The sequence below is a fragment of the Gorilla gorilla genome, chromosome 22 (assembly GCF_029281585.2).
Source record: "Gorilla gorilla gorilla isolate KB3781 chromosome 22, NHGRI_mGorGor1-v2.1_pri, whole genome shotgun sequence".
NCBI lineage: Eukaryota > Metazoa > Chordata > Mammalia > Primates > Hominidae > Gorilla > Gorilla gorilla.
In genome coordinates this window covers 29,279,707-29,304,582 of record NC_073246.2, presented here as the reverse complement: position 1 = coordinate 29,304,582, position 24,876 = coordinate 29,279,707, and the positions used below count along the sequence as shown (strand labels likewise).

Sequence of the window (24,876 nt, the reverse complement as noted above, 5' to 3'; positions counted from 1 at the left end):
ATCTGTGAAAATGGTATGTTTCATGGGTCAGGACTACCCAGATATTCTAGTGTTCATTTGAGATCTCAGTTACCTTCTTGAATAGGTAAGTAGGTACTAAAGTGAAATTTTGAGATGAGAGTCAAAATTTTGAGATGAGAGTCATGCCAGCTGGCCTGGATATGAATCCCAACTTTGCCTCTTACCGACGGTGTGATTTTGTGCAAAAGAGTTAAACACTCTGCCACTATATAGTATGCCTACCTAATAGACTTTTAAGATTTAATGAGTTAGTAACACCTATATTCTGACTCCTAATAATAATTTAATACCTTCAAAATACTTTTATTGTGTTCACTTTTCAAGTTCCTGTTCACTAGATTTATTACTCAGATTTTTCTTCCATCGGTACATAGGTATCTGGAGCTATGAATAGTTTTCCTGAGTTTTTCTTAGTTCTTTCTTCCTGAGAATTAACTGACACATTTAGAGCAATGAATACATCAATATTCCATAGTTCTGTCAGTAAAATTGGTTTATTTTTACCTTCCACAGACCATCGTATGGCCTATTTTCTTTCACTCTCTAAGTAAAATGTTAACTTTTGCTTAAAGTCTATTAACTTATTTATGATAGTAATTATTATTTACACAAGAGTCTTTATTTAACTCTCCTTATTCCTCTCTCTTGATGAATTGAATGAATTGCCTGAAGGAGTGTAGGTTGTCTTCTCTGTATGGTTCATGTAGATCATAAGAAACTTTGACTGAATAAATTTAGAAGCAGCAAGGAAGTCACATTTAGTCTTGCATAACAAATAACAAGTCATGGTTCTGCAGTTGGAAGCCCTTTGGCGTAGACCAGATAACTTGCCAAAGGAAAAAAATTAAGTTTCATATTTTCCTTGAATGGCTCAGAAAAAATATATATCTAAGTACTGAAATTCTGCTGTCATATAAACTTAGACATACATGAAAAAATGTACATTTCACTTGGAACATTCTAAGTTGTTAATATATAAAAAGATACTTAAAATTTTTTCCTTATTACTGCAGCTCACTAAAGCATACCTATCTCCTCTCTCCAAGAAAAATATTTTCATCAAAAAAGGTTTAACAAAAATGCTGTAGGATGGCAGCATTTTCACGTAATGTGCCAACTCCATCCCTGTCTTGAAAGCTCAGATGTTTACAGTGCGGTAATCATAGTAAACCACAACTCATAAAGTGAAAGAGCTAACGGAAAATCTCACTTGTATTTCTGAAACAAGCCAACTGTTTACACTTACATTTTTAAATTAATAGGTCATAAAGCAGCATCACAGAATTATGTGTATTACACATATTTTCTGTAGAAAAATGCAAATCATCTTCCCTTTTTGACTTTATTTGGAATTAAAATCAAAGCATACTATGTACTTTTTCCATTAGAAATCTAATACAATCATTTTATACTTGAACTTTATTTTGGTAATAATTGTATACTCACTACTCTTATAAGGGAGAACAAAACGTATTAGCATGTCTATCCCTAATCTAATATTATGGAAGAGTAAGGATTTTTTTTTCTTTTTCTTTTTTCTTTTCTTTTCTTTCTTTCTTTTTTTTTTTTTTTTTTTTTTTTGTTTTTAAATGAGGTTTTGCTCTTGTTGCCCAGGCTGGAGTACAGTGGCACAATCTCAGCTCACTGCAACCTCCGTCGCCCGGGTTCAAGCTATTTTCCTGCCTCAGCCTCCTGAGTAGCTGGGATTACAGGCATGCACCACCATGCCTGGCTGATTTTGTATTTTTAGTAGAGACTGGGTTTCACCATGTTCGTCAGGCTGGTCTCGAACTCCTGACCTCAGGTGACACACCCACCTCAGTCTCCCAAAGTGCTGGGATTACAGGCGTGAGCCACGGTGCCCAGCCTAGGATATTCTACCCACAGAAAAGTAAACCTGAAAGATTATATACCAATATGTGAATTGTACTTGCTCTAGGGTACCAAATCATGGGATTTCACCTTATAGCTTATACATTTCAGTATTCTCAAAATGTTTTTACCTTGAACATATGTTACTTTAGAAATTGGGGTTAATATATAAAAGGATGTTTTAGTAGGACATTTAAAATTTGCTTCCTCATACTGAAATTCACTAAAACATAACTATCTCCTTTCTCCAAGAAAAATATTTTCATCAAAAAGGTTTAACAAAAAATGCTGTAGGATAGCAGCATTTTCATTTAATATGCCAACTCCATCCCATAAAAGGAGAAGCAATGTCATGCCTTTTAAAATATATTTCATTCTCTCATATTGTCATGGGCTGTATGCCATCAGAGATATAACCTTAACATTTGAGAGTACTTAGCATCCATTTAAACTATGGTAAAAATTAATTTAACAACACATAACTTTCAGTCAAGCTAGATGTGCTCAAAGACAAAATCTCTGACAAAGACTGATGAAAATGAGTTCAAATTTAAAGACGTGAAATATATTTATTGTTGGCTGTTCCTTTGAGGACATAAAGACTATTTAATATGTTTTAAGAAAACTAATTTGTTTTCAACCAAAATGTCCCAGGTTTTGATTCCGTTTCTTTCTCCTTAGAATATCTTAAGATACCACACAAACTCTTAAGTTTGTTTGTCCCTCAAATATCAGTTTAGCTATTTCCTCAGTTAGTTGTTTCTACATATAGTGAAACAATGACACTTGATATTAATTTCTTGCTCACACTTTAGCACTTAAGCTCTAGCAGCTCTTTTTCCCTTTGATTTATTTGATATGAGCTTTTCTGAAAGAACTCAATAATGGTGATTGGAAGCACCTACAAGGGTGAGAAGAAGGACCATATTTCGTAAGACCTAGGTTGAAACTGACACAGTGGTACTGGCTACAGTGGGGAAGTGTGTTCTTCCCGTGGAGGTGGGGTTGGAGAGTAGACAGCAGATTGTTGTGACTAGTGGTTGAAGCTACTGCAGCTATGTCTACTACTGTGCTAGGTGCTGTAGACAGGAGAAAATGCAGTGTCATGTGATAAATGCCATACATGAAAGACACATGAGAATTATTGTAGAAACAGACAGTCAAGGACTTCCATCTTTTGGAAGAGTTGGAAAAATCTTTATGAAATCAATAATATTAGAACGAGGTCTGGAGAAAATGTATGAGTTCACGAGAACAGATAGGTGATGGTATTGTGGTAAGAAGGCACAATATATATAAAATATGGAAATACAGAGTCACAGAAAACAGCATCACATGAAGAAAACATGTGAAGTATATGAATTGAGAATGTATTTCAAAGGGAAAAGTACCAGGATTGAGACTGGAAATATAAACCTAGAGAGGCCTTGATTATAATGTCAAAATATATGGAATTTATTGTGTGGATTATTATGAGTTACCTTATGCTATATAACTACCACCAAATACAGTGGCTGAAAACAAACATTTAACAGCATAGCAAACTCATCAAAAATTTACTGGCTTAACACAACACTATTTTTCAGTTCATGATTTTGTACATCAGCCATAGGGACTGGGTTCAGGGAGGGACTTCTCCTGGTCTCACCTGGAACTCTCGTTTGTCTGCAGTATTACTGGGTAGGAAGGAGACCCATTTGATGATGGACTATGTGAGATCTCATCCTCCAGCGGACCAGCCCACGCTTGGTTCTATGGGGAAGGCGGAGATCCCAGGACAGCAGGTGGAATTCTCTGCAAGGCTCTTGAGGCCTAGAGTTGGAATGTGTACATCAACAGCTTTGCTGTTGTATTCCATTGGCCAAAGCAGTCACAAGACCAATCCAGAGACAATAGATTTTATTTCTTGATATAATAGTAAGAGCTTCAAAGTCACATTACACAAGGAAAGAAGCTAAAAGGAGGGAAAAGTTGCATCCATTTTTGCAATGTACCAGAAGGGACCTTTGAATAATTTGATGGGTACAGTGGGTATAAACTGTGTGCTGGATTTAGATAAGATGATTTCAAATCTCATCACCTTGGCCTCCAGGTAACAAAATGCTGAAAGAAGAAAAAAAATAAGAAATATAGAAACTGGAAACATCAGAACAACTCTGATTGTCATAAAAAGAGGATAATAGCAAATACGTCTTCCTAAGTGACCCTAAAAACCCATTCTTCTTGTTTCTCCTGCTGACCAAGCAGAAAGCACTCCCAGTTAAAAAAAAAATCTTCATATCAAGTCTCATATGCCAGTAATATAATAAAATAAAGACTAATTTCAATTAAAAATTATTTTCTTTAAAATAAAAAAACTCAATGTTAACAGGCATTCATTATACATGCATAAACCATAGTTAGTATAAATGGAGAATAGCCGACTAATTTGGGAACAATATAGCTAGCCAGAAGTGGCAGGAGAATGAACCTAGTTTTGAGACACTGATCAGAATGTAAATCCATTTTTTATTGTTGTTTTCTAGAAGTGGAAGAACTAAGAAAAAGGAAGATCACTATCACCAGCTGAGGCAGGGAGGGACAGAACCCAGCACTGCTGAGATCATTTCCCTTTAGACAGCCCACAGCTGGGTGCCCAGGGGTTGCTCATGAGGGTACAAGTGAGGAGTGGATGGAGCCAATGGAGCACAGAGACCTTGGCCCTGGGCATGGTTAGACTTTTTTTCCCAGGGACTTTTAAAATTTTAGTGGTAGTTATTTGCTTCAATGAGGCTTTAAAAGACTTGTGCCATTTTCAAGTCTTTTAAGTCTCTTTTGTTTGGTTTGATTTTTCTCTTAAGTATGCCCCTTCTATACTTTTATATAAAACTACCATGTACTGGGAAGAGCATGTGTCGAGAGTGGTATCCATCCCTCAGTATAAGCACTGTGTCTGAGAAATTGAATGCTTGTAAGTCGAGCTGAAATATGCTCCTCCCCCATGTGTCTTTTGACATGCAATAGATAGGTGGTGGAGTGGATGCATTAAGAGATGATGTTGAGTTTGAGGTATGTGGTCTCTCCCAGAGCAAGGAGCCATAGCAGAGACTGAGAGGGCACATAGAGCTAGATGTGGAGACTGACACAGGGTGCCTGTAACAAAGAAGGTGGGAGAAACGTATCCTGTCCTACATGATAGGTTGACGCAGAACAGGGCTTGTCCTCTCGTTGTCCCTGACATCCTACGGAAAGAAACAAAACCAAAAGCAAGTAACTTACTTTCATAGGAACTTCAGGGAATATCAGGCCCTAATTCTCTATTAAAAATGACAGAGTATGGCCAGGTGCAGTGGCCTATGCCTGTAATCCCAGCACTTTGGGAGGCCGAGGCAAGCGGATCACCTGAGGTTGGGAGTTCAAGACCACCTGACCAACATGGAGAAACCTCGTCTCTACTAAAGATACAAAATTAGCCGGGGTGGTGGCGCATGCCTGTAATCCCAGCTACTCGGGAGGCTGAGGCAGGAGAATTGCTTGAACCCGGGAGGCGGAGGTTGCGGTGAGTCGAGATTGCACCATTGCACTCCAGCCTGGGCCACAAGAGCGAAACTCTGTCTCAAAAAAAGAAAAAAAAAAAATGACACAGTATGCGAGGTTATTTCATAACCTACCTGCTACACCTTCCTGCTCTTAGAATGTATGAGAAGGTGGATGGGAGTAAAAAATCATGCAGACAAGCAAGTTTATGTTTTGTAGTTGTAGCCACATCCTGGAACAGAGTCAGGCTTCCTTGGCTTAACCTGACCCCCCCCCCTCATTCTTCCCAGACCCTGTGTAGCCTGTTTTCAGGTTTTTCTTCTCCCTTTCTTCCTCTCTGAGCCCTCCCCTGCATAAGCTCAAGATGGATGGTGGCTGTGTGTAGCAAAGCATGCACTTTTCTCTTTGGTAATAATGAGCAGACTAATGAAAAAATAAATTTCAATGATCACAGCAAGTATGATGAGCAGTCACTCATTTCACACATCTGAGCTACCAGATTTCTATTTGTGTCGTTCACATAATCAGAAAAAAAAATATTATTAATATAGAAAATGTGAATCAGCAAGAGAATCTGGTGAGGCACATTTTCTCACACACTGAGTAAGCCAGTGAATTCACCTGGTGCTTCCGATCCCACTTTCAGACCTGACCATCCCATTCTCAAGAGCTGTGTCAGGGATTTTAGCTTTTCCTCTTGCAGCTTTATTGTTTTAAGACCTGCTCCTCACCTTTAAGCAAACATTTCCACATCCTGCCTAATGTAGACACGCCTTTAGAGATAATAACTGGAAATTACAGTTATTTTGTGTCATCAGTCTTGGTGTTTGAGATATCGACTTATAAAATTTTAGGATACAATAGCCAAAAAATGTTAAATGTAATTATCCTTGGTAGCTATATGCAAATTTTTAAACAGAATATAAATTTTATTTAAAATATAATAAAATAGGAATTATTTAGATTAATTGTTCTTAAATAGGTTTTTAAACAATTGTATTATATAATTGGTGAATTAGACTACGCAATTATTAAAATTATAAAGGCATCTTATTAAATGACTTTTCAGCCAAAGAAGGCAGAAAATAAATGGTTACTGAAAATGTGTCAGACATAGCGATAGCTTCCAAGCTAAATTCTTCATTAAGGATCAGTTTAATTTACACTATTTTCAAGTTCAAATAAAGTACTTGTTAGCTACCAATGGACAGAAGATTGATTTGAACTCAGAAGTCTGTGGGCCCAAAATACGTACATCTTCCACTGTTACTTTTGAAGATTATTTTTAACACAATGCAGCAAGTAGAACATTTCTGAAAATCAATTTGGTATTAATTTGATGTTAAGGTGTGTCTAATATGCTGAAGGAATATTCCTCTTCTGGAACCCTCTAAACACTGTATTGTACTAATACTTGAAAAAGAAAACCAGGGTTCCCACTTGACTCTATTATTAATTTACTGTGCTATCTTGGGAATACAACTTATTCACTAAAGACCCCTTCTGTGTATTACTGAAGAAGCAAAATTAATGTACTCAGTTTTACAATTAAATTTTTATTATATATAACTATAGTATTATTATGCTCATATTTTGGTTTAAGCATTAGAGTAAGAGAGAAAATGTATTTACATTTCTGTAAAACAGATTTTCTTACACAGAAAACCTATATCTAAACTGAGACTCTTCTTCAGTGACCAAGAAAAATAAAGGTTTGCATATAAGGACGTGAGTGTGATAATCATCCTAGCTAATTAGCAACCCTAAGTTGGGTAGATGTAGATGGCAAGTTCTGATGAAAGGTGATCAAAGCATAGGTCTAACAGATTGGAAACTTATAAATTTAATTGATAAACTTTCCTTTTCAAACATAAAATAATTATTTAATTTTTTTAAATATGACAATCTACTTGATCACTATATGGGAAGCCATCCCATACTCACATTGATATCTTTGTGGATTCATCTCAGACGTATGTAGGGAGGCATCTTCCATTTCTTGATCCTAGCGGTCCCTGTTAATCTTGTTTACCTGCTACCCGAGTTTTGCACAATAAAGGGCATAGCATATGTTGATTGCCTTTTCCCGCTCAAGTTGATATTTTCCTGGCTCTTCAAATTCTGAGTAATTTTGATTTGTGTCCTAAACAATAGATATTTGAATGGTATCAGATTACTCATTAGAAAATGTCAAGACCAGAAGGAAATGGAACAATATTTTCCCAGCTTTATTGAGCTATAATTGACAATAAAAGTTGTTTACATTTAAGATATATATAATGTTTTGATGTCCATACACATTGTGAAATGATGACCACAATCAACTTAATTAACATATCTATCACTTTACATAGTTACCTACTTTCTAGGGGGGAACAATATTTTTAAGTTCTAAAAGGAAAGATTATCAACCCAGACTTTATCTATGTACTGAAACTATCTTTAAAAAATGAAAGTTAAATAATGAAATTAAGAAAATTAATTGCTAGCAGATCTTTACAAAGAGAATCATTAAAGGACTTTTTGTTGTTGCTGTTGAGACGGTGTTTTGCTCTTGTTTTCCAGGTTGGAGTGCAACGGCGCAATCTCGGCCCACTGCAACCTCCACCTCCCAGGTTTAAGCGATTCTTCTGCCTCAGCCTCCTGAGTAGCTGGGATTACAGGCGCATGCCACCACACCCAGCTAATTTTTTGTATTTTTAGTAGAGACAGGGTTTCGCCATGTTGGCCAGGCTGGTCTCGAATTCCTGACCTCAGGTGGTCCACCAGCCTCGGCCTCCCAAAGTGCTGGGATTACAGGCAAGAGCCACTGCGCCCAGGCTTCAAAGACCTTCTTTAGAAAGAATATCAGAGGGAAATTTGAAACATTAGTAATGAAAGTAGAGCAACATAAATGGTACTATTGAGTAAATGTTATAGACTATCATTTTCCTCTGGAGTGTTTAAAACATGTTTGAGAGTGGAAAGAAACTTATAACATCGTTGATAGTATTTTAGTTCTACATAGTTGTAATACATAAGACAACTCAACATAAAGGAGGATAAAGAGACCCAAAGGCTGGTAAGCTTTCTGAATTCCACATGCAGTGCTGAAATACTGATTTTAGTTGGGCATTACAAATATGAGTATAATGTATATTTGTTATAGTAGGAGTTAGACATGAGCAGGGCAAGAGAAACACCCGGTGTCCCCACCAGGAATGTCAGGGAACCATTAGATGATGGGCAGGTGGTATTTACACTGGTTCTCTCAAATAGTAATTGGCTGCAGCTGGCGCCAGGGAACGGCTGTCTCCCAACAGATAGAAAAAACCTGAAACGTGATTAGCAGCTTCCCAATACAATGTCAGAAGTCGGGTGAGTAGGCTCAAGCATGCACATTAAGAGGCAAAATGGCAGAGTTCAACTGGTATATGACCTTCTAGGGACATGTGACTGGTCAGGGAGGAATGCCTCAAGTGAGCATGCATACAACTCCAGTAAACACACTTACTATGCTCCCCTCCCAAGGGCTAGCAGGCCACTGCACATGCGGACAGCTCACCCCAAGGGAAGAATCGGGAGAAATAAGGCAAGACCCCGGAAGCATGCCAAAATATAAAACCCCAAGTCAAAATGTCAAACTGTGCATGTGATCTCTCAAGTCTCCTGCTTTACTTCCTTTCATTCCTGCTCTAAAACTTTTTTTTTTTTTTTTTGAGACTGAGTCTCGCTCTGTCACCCAGGCTGGAGTGCAGTGGCATGATCTCTGCTCACTGTAAGCTCTGCCTCCCAGGTTCACGCCATTCTCCTGCCTCAGCCTCCCTAAAGCTTTTTAATAAACTTTGACTTCTGCTCTAAAACTTGGATAGGGCTCTCTTTCTGCCTTATGTACCTCAGTCAAATTCTTTCTTCTGAGGAGGCAAGAATTGAGGTTGCTGCACACCTACATAAATTTGCTGTCTGTAATATACTGTAATTCCTCAAACAAATGTTAAAAATAACCACAAAAAGACAAAGTACATTATTAAAAACACAAGGCTGGCACAGTGGCTCACACCTGTAATCCCAGCACTTTGGGAGGCCAACGTGGGTGTATCACCTGAGGTCAGTTTTTCGAGACCAGTCTGGCCAACATGGCGAAACCCTGTCTCTACTAAAAACATAAAAATTAGAGGGGCGTGGTGGCACCCGCCTGTAATTCCAGCTACTCGGGAGGCTGAGACAGGAGAATCGCTGGGGAGGCAGATGTTGCATTGCGCCGAGATCACACCACTGCACTCCATCCTGGGTGACAGAGTGAGACACCATCTATAAATAAATAAATACACAGCCGGACCGGTGGCTCACGCCTGTAATCCCAGCAATTTGGGAGGCCAAGGCAGGTGGATCACAAGGTCAGGAGATCGAGACCATCCTGGTAACACAGTGAAACCCCGTCTCTACTTAAAAAATCAAAAAAATTAGCCAGGCGTGGTGGCGGGTGCCTGTAGTCTCAGCTACTAGGGAGGCTGAGGCAGGAGAATGGCGTGAACTCAGGAGGCGGAGCTTGCAGTGAGCCAAGGCCACAGAGTGAGACTGTGCCTCAAAATAAATAAATAAATATACAATAAATAAATGAATACACAATTAATAAATTAAAACTGAATGAAAAGTAAAGTTTAAATGATACAAAAGAGGACACAGTAAGGGAAAAACTGGAATAAATAACAGAGGGAACAATTACAAAATAAATATTAAAATCGCAGTTTTAAATCCAAACATTTTAATAATTATATTAAATATAAATGGTTAAACATATCAAATGAAAGGCAGATTGTCAGATGGAGAAAGGTGTATCATGTTCATGCAAATAATAGTCAAAATAAAGCTGGATTAGCGATGTATATTGGACAAAGTGGACTTCAAGCAAAGAAAATTGGCTTATCTCTGTATCAGAATCTCACATCATCACGCTAAAAATGATCATCATGAAATTACTGATTACTATCCAACCCAAACCGTGAAATCAAACTGAGAAATGTGTTTTGACAAGGGAAATAATACATTTTAGGCTATGTAAATGCCCTCACAAGCATAATACTATTTTTATTAACATTTCCAAATAGATTTTTAGTAAGAAAACAACAAAAAATACAAAACATATTTTTATGATTAAACCAAATCAAGATTGTGTTTTTATACTTTTCTGAAACTTGTTTTTATCAGCCAATAATATATTATGGAAATGCCTATAATTCAACTGCTATCGTTTTAATTTATGCTTTTTAAATGGCTTCATGCTCAGAATGCACTGAAATTTATTCAATATTCCTGTTATAAATGAGTGAGCAATCATTTTATTTTATTATTTTGCCGCAATGAACAATGCTAAAATAAATATCTTCCGACATTTATCTTTTCATACAATTACTTTACTCCTATAATATAGATTCTGAGGAATAGAATTTTGAGTATATAAATTTAATCAAAACATTATAGCCTGTGTTTTTAAAAGTTGTTAGATATTTTTAAACTATCTGTTATAGCATCTAAGTTTTAAAATTCTTCTATTAAGTGATAAGAGCATAGGGCTCTCTGACATTCTTCCTCAATAGTCCTCAAATAGTCAAACCCATAATTATCATTAATTTACCTTTTAAAAATATTTTACTTTATTTTTAGTTGTCACATAATAATTGTACACATGTTTATGGTACAGAGTGATATTTCTATACATGTATACAGTGTATAATGATCAAATCAGGGTAATTAGCCTATTAATCACCTCAAATATTTAGCATTTCTTTATGCTGAAAACATTCAAAATTTCTTTCTACACAAATCTTAGAAGGGGCAAATATTAAAAAACAAGACTAACTCAAAGGTATAGGCAACAAAAATAAAAATAGACAAATGGAATTCCATCAAACCAAAAACATCTGGACAGCAAAGGAAACAGTCAATAGAGCAAAGAGACAATGCAGAGAATAGGAGAAAATATTTGTAAGCCATACATCTGATGAGGGTTCATATCCAAAATGTAAGGAATTCAAATGCCTCAATAGTGAGAATTAAAATAACCCAATTAGAAAAGTGGCAAAAGAACTGAATAGACATTTCTCAAAAGAAGATATACAGATGACCAACAAGCATATGAAAAAAAGTCAACATCACCAATCCTCAGAGAAATGTACATTAAAACCACAAAGAAATATCACCTTACAGCTGTTAGAATGCTACTATCAAAACCATGAAACATTAGTGTTGGTGAGAAAGCGGAGGAATGGGAACCCTTGTACATTTTTTCTGATAATGCTGTTATGAAAAACAGTATGGAGGTTTCTCAAAAGATTAAAAATAGAACTGCTATATGATCCGGTAATCCCACTAATGGGTATACAGTGTATCCAAAGGAAATTAAATCAGCATATCGAAGAGATATCTATACTCCCACCTTTATTGCAGCACTATTCACAAAAGCCAAGGTGTGGAATCAAGCTGTGTTCATCAGCAGATAAATGCATAAAGAAAATGTGGCACACATACGCAATGGAATATTATTCAACCTTTAAAAAACAGGAAATCTTACTGTGTGTGACAACATAGATGAACCTGCAAGACATTATGTTAAGTGAAATAAGCCAAGCACAGAAAGACAAATACCACATGACCTCACTTATATGTGGAATTCAAAATAGGTGAACTCAGAAGCAGGGTGAAAACTTATAATTAAATGTTCAATGAAAATACATGAGAACCCATTACACGGTACTTGGGTTCCTCATCCAGATGCTTCTTACTCCAATTTAAAGGTCGAAAGGATGCGGGTAATTGCAGAGTCCAAAGTGGGATTTTGGGAAGAGGACTGCTGTGCTGGGACTCTCACTATCCTTTCCCACAAAGGCTTGGGGCGCAGGCATTTCTTCCTCATCCCAATTCTAGTAGAGGGGTTTGAATAGGCACACTCAGAAAGCTCGACATGTATTCCCTCCAGTGGGAAACAGATGGTTGACTCATGCCAGAGGAAGAAGACGTATTCTTGGCAGCAGAGTAGGGAGCTGCAGCTGGAAAGGAACTGCACTTCCAGCTGGTGACAGGCAGGTCAAAATGCATGCATCCCAGTGACTGGATGTGACACCTACAGAAGGAACATTAGCCACGAGGTCATCCAAAATGATCCCTACCCAGAGGGGCAGCATCCTATAGTCCCAAGATTACAACAGTAAGTGGCTCCTGGTGGAGAAAGGTAAAGCAGATCAACAGTGGCAAGGCAACAGAGAGTCATCACCTACATCATGGAAGCTATAGTCTAAGGAAACCAACTAGTTGCCTTTAAAGAACTCACAAAATACCTTGCAAGAGAAGCCACAGCTTTAAATACCTGCTAGATACAGGACATATGAAGGCTGCATGCAGTAGTGCCAGGCAAGGAGGAATGCTGTCTGCCTCCTTTTGCATCTTCTCTCGTTTCATACCATCCTTAGGGATTAGAAGTAGCATCTATCAGCAGGGTTAGGATTGAGTGACAAGAATAGTGAAGCCCACTCCAATTAATTTTTCTGACAGCCACAGCCCTCCTAAGGCTGATCCTAGCTGACAGAGGAATAGAAAGGCAAATTATCTCAAATAGAGATTCAAATAATATTTCTCTGTGCTGTTTCTTTACAGTTACATCTTTTTTTTTTTTTTTTTGAGATGGAGTCTCACTCTGTTGCCCAGTCTGGAGTGCAGTGGTGCGATCTCAGCTCACAGCAACCTCTGCCTCCCAGGTCCAAGCAATTTTCCTGCCTCAGCCTCCAGAGTAGCTGGGACTACAGGCAGGGGCCACCATGCCCAGCTAATTTTTTTGTATTTTTAGTAGAGACGGGGTTTCAGTGTGTTAGCCAGGATGGTATTGATCTCCTGACCTCATGATCCTCCCACCTCGGCCTCCCAAAGTGCTGGGATTACAGGCAAGAGCCACCATGGCCGGCCTAGTTATATCTTTTTTTTTTTTCTTTCTTACTGCCATTGCTTTTTTTCCTTAAAGGTGAGTTTGCTGTAGGGGGAGAAATTTGGCCTGGTAGGAGGAACTTGCCAATGTGTGGAGATGTTATGATTATCATAACTAAGGAGGTGATGCTACGGGCATCTAGGGGAAAGGGTCATGAATGCTGGCAAATGTCTTAGAAGACACTCCCTACTGACTCTCTTACCTTATGATATCTATGACCGGACATTTTAATTTGCTGAAAACATGAGACTGTGTTTGCCACTTAAAGTGACCATGTATTTTATACCATCTAAAAATGACCAGAAATTATAGCATCCTCCCCCCACTTTTATCTAGTGGTAGAGAAAAAAATTTATCCTCTGTACAAGTTTAAAGAGACAATAAAAGACAAAAATAAACTCTCTGTTAGCTCTAATTAGTCCTACTTGATTAACGTAGATTACATACACACATTTACTTTCCTTCACCATGATGTAAGAAGCCAATGATTTAAAAAAAAATTAACAAAACTCTCAAATATTAATTAGAGTTAGACAGATAAATATATAAAAGATAGATTTATTTAATATATGTATGTGTATATATATATACACACACACACACACACACACATACAAACAGATATTGGTAAGGGGAGTGTCTAAACCCTCAAGTCAGTATATATGCAATGCACAGAGACTGTTTGTATATTTCCAATAGGAGGGCTCTGTACCTTGGATTAATATGCATGCACCCAGCCCTCTTAATAACTACATTTTTTAGAGTTTTACTTGTCCCACTTTATTAGTTACATGAAACATATTTTTGTAATTTATCAAAGCCTCCAAACACTTAATAATTCTCTGGCTTTTTTTCCCAGTTTTTCCATTATCACTCATTCTCTTCCTGATAACCCAGCCTGGATCTAATCACCAATCATTTTACCTACATTCTATCCTGGGATCTCTTTCTTTCCATCTAATTCCAGAACCACACCTGCCCGTTAAAACCTCAAACGCTGATCTGTCTCACCATTTGTTTTCTATTTATTGATTCCCTTGAGGTTGAACATTGTTGGGGAATATTTCATCAGCTTGCTGATTGGCACCACTTCAGCTTATTATTCAACCTCAGCTGCTCCTCAATATTCCTTGGCAAGTTATTTTTGCAAAAGCTAAATCATATCCTCTATCAAACTCCTAAAAATCTGCTAGCATCAAACCACTCTTTCACATTTCATAACTGTTCTGCTCTTACTTTTTGGGGGAAATATTGAGTCCTTCAGTTATACATTTACTCTCCCCAAACCCATTTCTTCACCCATCCTTCTTTTTGTCTTTCTTCACTCTATTACCTTCTAAGATTGACTTTATTTGTGTTATTTCTCTATAGTTATATCATTTTTTAGTGTTTTTGTTTTCCTAACTGCCATTGCTTTGTTTCCTTAAAGCTCAGTTTGCTGTAGGGGGAGAAATGTGGCCCTGTAGGACACACTTGCCAATCTCTGGGGATGTTATGATTATCACAATCAAAGAGGTGATGCTACCAGCATCCAGGGGAAAGGGCCATGAATGCTGGCAAATGTCTTAGAAGGCACTCCCTAATGACTCTCTTACTTTGTAATTAATTCATTAAAATTATCATCTAAGTTTTGTTGGATTTAATTACAAATACATAATACACCTTAATTAAATATTTTCATAGAAAGGTAAAATAATTTTAAACATTAAAAAAAGAAGACACATATATTCATCAGGCAAAAACATTAACAGAAATACTTATTTTATGGCACTCTAATAACATTTTAAATTACAAAAAGAGTCTTTGAGAAATAGAGATTTTCCTTCTTTTTGCTGTTGTTTCCCACTCTGCTTTCCTAGTCACCCTTCCCAATTTGCAGGATTATTTATTTGGCACTGTTGAACATAATCAGTTGAGAAAAACAAGAGCATGGTTTCTATCTCAAATTTGAGTTTTCCAGGCTCTGCTCTTGCCACATCCCTTCTCGTTTGAGTTAATCACAAGGGTGGGGAACACATACAATTCCCGACTTCAACAATTACTTCTTCTGCCTCACACCCATGGGAGAAGTCTTTACAGATAAAGTAATGATCTGCAGCACGTTAAATGTGCCTCTCTGACCAACCTTGGGAGGAGAAAACGACAGGAAACAGTAACACTTGGGAGCACTTGTGCATTATAATGCTTTAATAAGTTGATATGCATTGGATTCTGTAAAATACATAAAAAAGAAAAAGATTATTATGGTTTAGCTTTTATATTAAAACCTAAGAAGGAAATAAGGAAAAGGGATCTTCTTGAACCAAAAATGTTGTTTATTGTTGTCGTTGCTCTTCAAGAAAATCCCCTCAAGTAGTTAATGCAGCGTGGTGTTTTTGAGAAAGATTGGGACATTTTTAAAGTCATTGTTCTGTAAAAGCATAGGTTATTAAATCCATTCAGTTTGGAAACACTTTGAGTGTGTTATTCTCTCTCATATGCTCCGAGTGTTGTCTTGAAAATGCCTTTTCTAAGCATCTAAAATTGTAAAAGCAGGAAAGCTTTAGCCAGCCTCTAAGCTTGAGCAGATTTCCAAAATCAATCTGTGATCTGTCCTTCTAAAGAACTGAACCTAGATTGCTAAATACCAGCAAAAATTATACTTCTCCTTGTTTAATGCTTTTCTACACTGTTTTTCCCTTCAGAAACTGTTCTTCTGATAGAGGGTGTTCACAACCATTTTTATTTATTTTGGCATTTTGTATTCATGTTGGTTGATTTTCCACATATATAGTTCAGCAATTTTTGCTTTAGGTTCCCATGAAAGTTTCCTATGATTGAACAATGGGTGAATAAAAACAAAATTGTGGGTTATTTTGCATATAGGTTAGACAAAACAAACCTTTTGCCAATAAATTGTTCTCTCGATTTTCATTTAACTTCTTGACTAAAATAGAAGACATCTGAATGTTGAGGCTTCCTTCATAAACGCAGCTTGTGTTCATGTCATTAAAACAATCTCACCAGGCTTTGGTTAGAAATTTACATTCACAGTAGCAGTTGTTTAAAGACAAGAAGTAGAGGCAATATATTGAAGGCCATATGTTGAATGCCACAAAGGGCATGACAAGATCAAATGACTTGGATTGACAAAATAAGTAAGTCAGATGCTAAATCATTTATCCAGATTGTTGATTATTTAGAGGTTGATGATGCTACTATTCAGGGCGCAGCCAACATTCCTTGCCTTTTTTTCTTCATTCCATTCTCCACCACCACCCTCTACACTTCCCCGTTGCCATTTCACTCTTGCTGCTTTGGAGTAAAATGGGATATCCTGGAATAAAGTTGCTTGCCGATGACTGTATCATTGATTTTAAACAATTTATGTTCTACTTGTAGCTCTGCCATCTCTATAGATAATTTATGTGTAAATTAGTAGAGGGATTTTGTGGATTATCTGTCATGCTAGGAAAATTTAAATTGTACTAAAAGCATGAAAAAGTAATCTTATTTGACAAGTAGTTCTATCATCTACATAAGGAATGCAAACCTTAAGTATCCTCTGCATAGAACATTAAATGGTAAATACATTCACAAAACATATAAATCCAATGTTTTGACTGTTTCCCTAAGAGTGCTAAGACAACTTCTTGCCCATAATGCACTCCACACTGTTTAATTGACTGTTTGTTAGAAAACCCCATCGCAAAATGATATTCAATAAAGTCATGCGACCCTCTTCAAATATTTTTAGTCCCTGTATCTAATACCTACACCTAACTTTCTTAGGTCAATGGACCAATTTAGTGTTAAATATATATAAAAATAACTTCCTGGCCAGGCGCAGTGGCTGAGGTCTGTAGTCCCAGCACTTTGGGAGGGCAAGGTGGGCAGATTGCTTGAGCTCAGGAGTTCAAGACCAGCCTGGGCAACATGGTGAAACCTTGTCTCTCCAAAAAAATACAAAAATTAGCTGGGTATAGTGGTGCAGACCTGTAGTCCCAGCTACTTGGGAAGCTGAGGTGGGAGGACTGCTTGAGCTTAGGAGGCAGAGGTTGCAATGAGCCGAGATCACACCACTGCACTCCAGTCTGGGTGACAGAGTGAGACTCTGTCTCAAAATAAATAAATTTCTTCATAGTTTTATCAATTATGACATGCTTTTCGGGTCTTGAATCAAGTATCTCCTCCGTGGGGAAGTTACACAGTTTTCTCTGACATTGTCCCCAGTCTAAGCTAAGTGTCCCTCATATGGCCTGTCAACTATACAGGAAGCTTTTGGATGAAAGGGTATGTATCAGTCAAGTTTCAATCAGGGGACCAGAACCAGTAGGAGCTATATGTTAAAGGATTTATTTCAGTGAGTGGGCTTATGTGATCGTGGAGGCTGATTAGGCAAGTCCAAAGCCCGTAGGGCAGACCTTCAAGAAAGGAGACTGAAATTCTAGAGCATGAACTAAAGCTTCATTCCACAGGCAGGACTTATTATTATTCAGGGAAACCTCAGTTCTGGTACTAAGCCTTTTAACCGACTGAATCAGGCCCATCCAGATAACCTAGGATAATCTCCTTTACTTAAAGTCAACTGATGATAGACCTTAATCACATCTACAAAATATCTTCATAGCAACACCTAGATTGGTGTTTGATTAAAAATTGCTACTAGAACCCTGCCAAGTTGACATAGAATTGATTGTCATAGGGTCTATGTCTTTTTCCATCTTTTTATAATAAAAAATATCAAAAATACAAAAGAGTGGGAAGAAACTTAGAAAAAAACACCAACATGCTCCCTACCTAGAACTGAAATCTATTAACACTTTAACAAATTTGCTCTGTGTGTCTATGTGTGCATATTTGCATGTACTTTTGAAAACCTTTGAAAATCTATTGCACACAAATATCCCTATGTCTCTAAAAAATTTAACATCCATAGCCTAAAAATAGTACGTTCTTTTTCGTAACCACAATTACATTACATCTCCTACCAAAAATTAAATAATGCTAGAAAAATCATCAAAAATTAGTTTATATTTGAAATTGTTCCAAAGCAAGGAAAGCAAAAGTGAAGAAATGAGGGAAGGGAAAAATAGAGAAAGCAATATATAAAGAGGAAATCCTGACGTTTCCTTCTAAGATTTAAGGTCAGATGGGATACATGTTTTTAAAACATTCCTTATCTTATCATCTCGGGTATCTAAGTTCAGTGTTGGGCAAGCTGGGTGTGGAGTACATCCAACAAAGAAACGGATGATGCCTCCAAACCCTTCTCACATCTCCGAATTTTATAAGCTGCAAATTGTTAATATATTACATCTAAATCCAAGATGTGCACTGTAATATTTGATTATTTGGATGGTCTACATTTATTTAACTGCAATCCATTTGCTAGGAATCCATTGTTAGTGCCTTATCATATGCCAAGCAGTGCAGATAATGAATGAGATGATTATATTTTACTGGTTTAATTATTTTTATATCAATAAGTGCTACAAATTCATCCTTACATCATCTACTTCCAGAGCAGAATTACTGTAGAAAACAGAGTTGTTTTTTAAGTAATTTGGATTAAGTGGGATTTTTAAAATATCATTCCTGTATTAATGCCAATTTGAAAGGCTGAGAATATTTGGATTATTTTTATCAGTAATATAAATACATTGTATATAACACTGAAAGTAATTTGTATTCGATTTATAATTATATTAATCCTTCACTCGAAAGCAAATCACTAAATGACTAGCGAGTTGCTTAATAGATTTCAAAATTGTTGTAACACATGGTCCTTGTGATGAAGAAGAGTAGGCAAAATATTAGGGAAAGAGAAATGGAAAGATTGGATAAATAAAAACATGTAAAATTTGGTGACTAAAAAGCACATTTTTGTATCCACCGAACTGTTTCAGTGCCTTTCTTCACTTAACCTTAATTCTCATAAACCCTCACAGACTTTCAAACCATGAGTTAGGAATTCCTTGGTTAACAATACTCCATCTGGTTTTCCCAGAATTTTGAGAAGAAGTAACACTCAGGCATTCCTTTAAAGATAACAACTTTATAGGTGACAAAATTCATTTTCCCCTTCATTCATTTAATTCCACAAAATGTTTACCCACTTACCCATTATACGAATCCAGTTTCAAATAGGATTTGAGGAAGGATTACTTCAAAGAGTGTTCTCTGAGATATTTTAAAATGGTAATTCATGATATGAGTATTTGCCTAGCTAGAGCAGTTCTTTAGCTGTGGAGAGCATCCTGTTCTTTGGAAGTAGTTGCACTATATAGCAAACGCTTAAGAAAATAGGAAAAAAAATAAACACTCAGAAAATTACTAACCTTGTATGACTTCAAGTCAACCTTGAAATTTTATGGTGGGAGAAATACAAAGAAACAGAATTTTGTCTGCCTCCTTCAAAATTTGAAATGTTTAGTGCATTTGTTAGAAATTAACATTGAGGCAAAAGAGACCTCCCTTGAGTTTCTGTCTGGCCTTTGCACAATAAATTATGACCTGAAACATGGCCATTAGCAGCATTGGCATAGTGTAGAGACTTTTCCAAACGCTGTAAATGCCGAGCCACACTGTCCCCCCTACAAAATCACACTGTCTCACAGCCGGTATGGAGCTGAATTTACAGAGTTCTTTTTCATCAGAACGTGGGGAAAGCTTAAGAATTAGATGTGTGGGTAAGAAAAGGTGAAAAAAGACGTCCTTGATAGGACAGAGCTATAAAACAATCACTTCAACTTAAAACACAGTATATATTACTTTAGTATTAAGTATGCTACTTGTGGGGCTTATATGGGTCCCAAAGTTTCTGAATTCAGATCCCAGGCTAATGTTAAAGCAGTTGCAATTACTTTGATAATTTTTGACTTCTACTTCTTCACTCTTTTGCCATATTATATGCCTCTTGGTCTTCAAAGAGAACTGTAATTGAATCCGTTTAACCCAAATATGTCCCACATGCAGCTCAAAAGGCTTCTTAGTTTCGAAATTAGCAAAGTCTTACAAGGATTTTGTACAGAGCTACATTTCCCATTTAAAGAAGTTTTCTAGGTCTAACCTAATCCACTGACTGATGGTTTTCACATAGTAATTAACAAGAATAATTTCAGTCATTTGCAGTATGTGACCTCTCAAGCCCCTTTGGTCAAAAGCTTAGTTACCTCTTTTTCATTTTATCATTATTATTATTTTTAATAGAGACAGAGTCTCACTGTGTTGCCCAGACTGGTCTTGAACACCTGGGCTCACTCAGTCCTCCCACATTGCCCCCCCAAAGTGCTGGAATTACAGGCATGAGCCACCACGACTGTCCCTTAGTTACTTCTTTTTTCGTTGTTGTTTTTTGTGAAATGTTTGTGCCGTGTGCACATGGTGTTGTTGGTATTGTTGTTGTTCTGGGTGCGTGTGAGCCTGCTCTTTTTTAAAGAACGGAACCTTCTAAACCTGCAATAAAAAGTTTCAATTACTCTACACAGTGGAAACATTTGAAATATATTTACAAAATTATTTATCCTAGTAATTGTAATTGTCCTAATGGGCTTCACATAAAGGTTATTTCATTTTATCAAACAATTATTTATTGTTGGATCATAAGAGAAAGAATATTTTTACATATTTTGAAGCCGTATTTGGTTTTTGGGTATTTTCTCTATCAGGAAAAAATGTAGTCACTGAATTATGTCATAAGTAAAAGAAAGTTTGGTGCCAAGCACCATCTTATTATAAATTCCAATATTTTTCATTCTGCCTTGCCATTCATGGCCAAGAAGAAATTCCTTTGCCATGAAAAGCACATACATATAGATGAAAACTGAAGGATAAGAACGAGGCATCTAATACAAGTATTAAAAAGTTAATAATTTGGATTTTATATATATGGAGTATGAAATAACTGTACTATGAGTTTTTAGGATTACAGCCATTAATAAAAGTTGAAAAAATTGGAGCAGTAGTAATTTTATCTCTAAAAGCATTCCAGTAGGGACCCTAAATTCTGAGGGGCCCAGTGTCCCAGTGTCTTTTCTCTGTCTGTACTCTCTTTCTCCGGCTAATCTCATTTATCTCATGTCCCATGTCTTAAATGCAATCCACCAATGAGACCCTCATTAATAACAACCTCTTGCCTGAACTTCAGAAATGTACATCACCTACCTATGTGGCACTTTGACTTAATTGTAACAAGCATTTCAACTTGACTTTGTAACCTACTCACCCATTTCCCCCTGCCTTGATAAATGTTATCATCATCTGCCCCATTATTTATCCAAATGCTTAGATGTCATTAATCCTCATTCCTTTTTTTCTCTTCATTCTCACTTTTAATCTGTAGGCAAATCTGCAGGCACTTTTACTGCAATATATATGCTAACTGTTCACTACTCCCCACTATCATTGCTGTAGCACAAGCCTGGGTCTCTGTTTTGTTTACGCATAGATCCTTACTGGACTTCCTGCTCCAAAATCCAAATAGCATGATTTTTCCAAATATTCAAAATAGATAATGATGTCTCCTTGCTTAGAACCTTCAACAGCTTTCCATTTCGCTTATAATATACACCTCTTACAATGACCAGTCTCTACAGGATCTGGCCCCTACCTGCCTGTCTGATTACACATTATACCACTTTTACTTTGCTCACTGCAGCCACATTGACCTTTTTCCAGGTTATTGAGTGTATCAGGGTGGCTTTGCAATGCTTGATTTCTCTTGTCATCTCCACACGGGTAATTCCATGATACAATTAAAATCTCAGTTTAAATTTAAATCCCTCTTACAGCCAGCTTTATTTACATAGTTTAGAGGTGCCCAATGATTACTTTTTGGTTAAATTACCCTCTTTCATTTTTATCATAATATGTACCACTACTTAAAAGTATCTTATTTATGCATTTATTTCTTTATTTTCTGTCTCCCCTCGTATGGAATAACACATTGCCCTTTTTTGGGCCAATCTAATTGTGGTAGAATCTTACCAGTTCAAGAATGTCAGGTATGTAGAATATTTTGAAAGTTCATACCTCTACTTTCTTCATCTAGAAAAGATGAGGAAATTCCCTTTAACTATCTCACTGGGTTGTTGTGTGTAACAAAACAGATAAGAAAGATGAAAATAGTGTTGAATAACGACATTTCTATACAATGAAAAATATTATTATTCTCATTAGGTATGGGCCTGGGTAACATCACGGATAATGGGAAGACTTCCTATTAGAATATTTTATCATAAACTCAGAACTATAGAACTCTGTGTCCATCATCACTTAGTAATTTATCTAAACTTTACATGTATTGCTATATGAAACTTTTTTTACCCCTGTAGCCAGTTGACCTCAAGTCAGTGCTTAGAATCACCACTCAAATGATAACCCTTAAAGATGTTGAAATGACTCAACATATTCTATGAGGCATGATCTCACTGAAAGATAAGGCAGTCAAGAGCTTGTTTTCCTGTGCTTTCTCCCTCAAACATGTCTTCACAATCAACCTCACACTGATAAGAAATTCCCAGCACCAACAAAGAGCACATGGAGACAGCTACTGTCCTTAAACATCATCTCCTTCTACATAAATGAATAAAAACCCCACAAACACAAATAATAATGAAGCTATCATGTCAGCAATAGGACTTTTGCAGACTGACTTCTACCATGAAATCTAGACAATTAACCTGTCAACTTTTTTTCAGATCTCTCTTATTCTAACATAGATTGAATAATTTCAGAGAGTAGGAATTGGTTCTTAACACTGACCTTCGTAAGTTGAAATTCCAAGAATGTGAAACAGCTGCCGTTTACAGAGATAAGCCTATAAAGCTTTATAAAGCTATAAAGCTGAGAGATTTCAATGTCAAAAAATTGGGCTGCTATTAGCAACAATTTAAAAGTTCTGAGCTTTATTAAGTAAACTGAAGAATAAGACACAAATAGAGAATACAAACAGATACTAATCACCACACTCAGCCTAGCCTTGTGGCCATCGATGATCTTGGATATATTCTACATAATGATATCTGTGTATAAGGAAAAAGTAGTAATATCTAAATTCCTGCCACATGCATTATTTCGTAAGCACATTAGATATATTTTTTGTTTAGATTATCTTATCTCCCATATTTAGAAGTCAAGTGCCAATTTTTTTCTTGCTCTATTCTTCATATTAGTTTCCAAAATTACACTAAGATTACTTAGAATTTTTGACTTCCTGCAATGCATTTTTTTAATCCACCACACAAATCACTTTAGAATAAAGATAATAATGAAAGAAAGTTGGCACCACAACTGAGCCCTCAGTATGTGACAAGTATAAATCAGTGGGGACAGTAGTCAGAGCAGCTTTATAAGCACACATCACGTGCTGACCTTGCATTCCCTCGATTCTATTTCTGCTACTTCCAGTTCCTATTTGAAAAAATTGAAAATCCTGCAGTTGTGCCAGTGTTTATTTTGGTGGTTGGCAATCAAGTAAAATACATTTAACAAGGAAAATGAAAAGTGAGTTTTGCATTATTGGCTCAACTATTCAATCTTGCAAAGATGCATTATATTTTTGTTTGAACAGCCTTGAATGCTTTGGTTTGGTTTGGAAAAGTGGGAGAAAAAATAGGAAGCCCCAACTATTAGTAAGGCGTTTTATTTCAAAATCCTAAAATTTAGAGATTGAACAAGCTATGAAACATATAGGAAGAAAAAATAATAATTAGTTGAAATCTTAGTTCTATACGTAGTGGATTAATTGTAAAAGTGTCTCCAATTATTTCGTTTCTGGTACACTTACCCTTTGAATGTGAGTTTTCATAAGGCAGCCTCTCACACCTGCAAGTGTGTGGTGGAGTCTTGATCCAGTTCTCAGAAATGTACTGGCCTTGTGACTTGCTCTGTCCTATAGAATGCAGCAGATGTGATGCTAGCCCAGTTTCAAGTTAAGACCTGAAAAGGTCTCATCTAATTCTGCCCATTCTTTTAAAACCTTACCAGTGCCAATTTCATGTGCAAAAGTTCATACTAGCACGACAGAGAATAAGAAACCTAGTAGCAGGCGAGCTTATTGTCCTCAGCCAAGCAAAGCCACCTTGCTTCCCCTAATGCTGGAGAAAGCAGATACTCATTGACTGCTCAATTCAGAAGTACAAAAGGACATATCTGAAGGGTCATGGCAAGGTTCAGAATTCCTCATGGAGTGGCCAAGGCTTCTGTTGCGGAAGCATCACGCGCAGTTCAACTCTGACTAATCCTACTCCTTCCACTTCCTTCCAGGTGTTGTTCTTGAGAGCACTCCTTTATATATACCAAGTAAATGCAAATCTCTATTTTTGCATATGATTTCTAGAACACAGGAAGACAAACTTAGATGCCAAGAGTAGACTTAAAAAATAGACTATAAAGAGAAATTTGCATCTGTATAGTTGGCCAGATGGCTGATAGGTGGAGCACGGATAGCTCCCAGTAGGAAGTACTAGTGCAATTGTTAAACTTTCATTGATGGAAGGAAGTACATGAATGACTGCAGCATGATTTCAGAG

General features: G+C 36.8%; 1 long non-coding RNA gene across 1 annotated transcript; it reads right to left on the bottom strand.

Moving 5' to 3' along the window:
- Positions 1–3,769: 3,769 nt before the first annotated feature.
- Positions 3,770–24,594, bottom strand: LOC109024448 (uncharacterized). The gene is made up of 3 exons (XR_002003943.3): positions 24,132–24,594; positions 7,354–7,552; positions 3,770–3,996 (listed from the first exon to the last, which is right to left on the bottom strand). It is a non-coding gene; the product is annotated as an uncharacterized lncRNA (long non-coding RNA).
- Between the last annotated feature and the right edge of the window lie 282 nt (positions 24,595–24,876).